Here is a 2,050-nt window from a genome sequence, read left to right on the forward strand (position 1 = left end):
TTTCACTCACAGGTCCATGGTTGTCACTGGCTATTGGCTGGAACACCCACATGTGGCCTCTCCATGTGGCCTGGGCTTCCTCACAACATGGTGGCTGAATCCTAAGGGTAAGTGTGCTGACAGTGGGGAAGCCAGACTCCCTATTGTCTTTAGACCTAGCCCACAAAGTCATGTAATGCCATTTCTGCTACTTGGTTGAGGCACTTAAAAAGGTCCACTCAGGCTCAGCGGGTGGGAACATAGACCCGCTCTCCTTTAGAAGGAATCCCAACATCATATTGTAAGAAGAGCATATGGGAAATACAATCGGCCTCACATTGTTTTTTAATTTTCTTATTCACCCCAACCCCTCCAGATTCCAGAGTAACATATGCTCACTGAAAGGAAAAAAAATTAAATAAAAATCCAGAATTGACTGGTTTGGTGGCTCATGCCTGTAATCCCAGGACTTCAGGGGGCTGAGGCAGGAGAATTGCCTGAGACAAGCCTGGGCAACAAAGAGAGACCCTGTCTCTCCCACAACAACAACAAAAATTCAGAATTTATACACCAAAGTCTATACTTTACTCGCTATCTCAATCACTCCCTGGAGATAACCACTATTAACAGATCGATGTGTATTATTTTATACAAACCCTATATATATATATCCTCTCTATATATATGGTTTGTATGTGTGTATATATATATATATATATATGTACACACACATATATGTAAAAGCAGTATATGTATATACTACTTTTTAAAAAACCACTATGCATTATTCTGCAATTTGCTGTTTATTCATTATTATGTGATGAACAGAGTTCCATGTTAGTACATATTGTTTAAAGTATTATAAATTAATGATGCAACAAACATGTTTATATTAGTTCGTATAGGGCAGTATCTTAAAAATGGCAATGTTTAAAGGATAGGCATGATACTATTTTTCTTTCTCTCTCTCTCCCTTTATTTTTATTTATTTATTTTTTTTGAGACACAGTCTCACTCTGCCACCCAGGCTGGAGTGCAGTGGCATGATCTGGGCTCACTGCAACCTCTGCCTCCCAAGTTCGAGTGATTCTCCTGCCTCAATCTCCCGAGTAGCTGTGATTACAGGTGCCCACCACCACGCCTGGCTAATTTTTGCATTTGTAGTATAGACAGGGTTTCACCATGTTGGCCAGGCTGGTCTCAAATTCCTGACCTGAGGTGATCCACCCGCCTTGGCCTCCCAAAGTGCTGGGATTACAGGCGTGAGCCACCTTGTCCAGCCAGGATACTATTTTTCAACATGAGTGTTTTTTGTTAAAGGTTAGTGTCATTGTTATAAGAAAAAATCAACATTAAGGAGGATATTTTTTTTTTCTTTGCAAAGGGCAGGTTTCTCTAGCCTTAACACAAAAGAAACAAATAAATTTGTTCCTGGGTTTAAAAGATGCTTTTAAGCTTTGAAGGAAACTTGTCATTTATTTAGAAAATGATGAGTGACAGGAAGTAGGTGGTTATAAAGCGAGAGGTGGATTTCCTTTTCCAATGTTTTTAACTCAGGCTGATATGGAATTGAATGCGGATTCTTCAAAATTCATGTTGACACTTACAGGGAGACTTATCAGAAGGTGACAGTGAACAGGAAACCAGCTTGAGGCAAAAAAAAAAAAAAGTGTCATATATGACCCCCCAAAAGTGAATAAGAAAAATGACTTTGCTGGTCATACTGGTGAATATATAGAAGTACAGTCAGACCTTCATATCTGTGGATTTGGCCAGTGGCAGGTGAAAAATATTTGGTGGCTGGGCATGGTGGCTCATGCTTGTAATCCCAGCACTTTGGGAGGCCGAGGTGGGCAGATGATGAGGTAAGGAGATGCAGACCATCCTGGTTAACACAGTGAACCCCCGTCTCTACTAAAATACAAAAAATTACCTGTAGTCCCAGCTTCTTGGGAAGTGGAGACAGGAGAATAACTTGAACCCGGGAGGCAGAGGTTGCAGTGAGCTGAGATTTTGCCACTGCACTCCAGCCCAGTGACAGAGCAAGACTCCATCTCAAAGAAAAAAAAAA

Source organism: Sapajus apella, unplaced genomic scaffold (genome assembly GCF_009761245.1).
Source record: "Sapajus apella isolate SASKATOON/1434 unplaced genomic scaffold, GSC_monkey_1.0 scaffold178, whole genome shotgun sequence".
Lineage (NCBI taxonomy): Eukaryota > Metazoa > Chordata > Mammalia > Primates > Cebidae > Sapajus > Sapajus apella.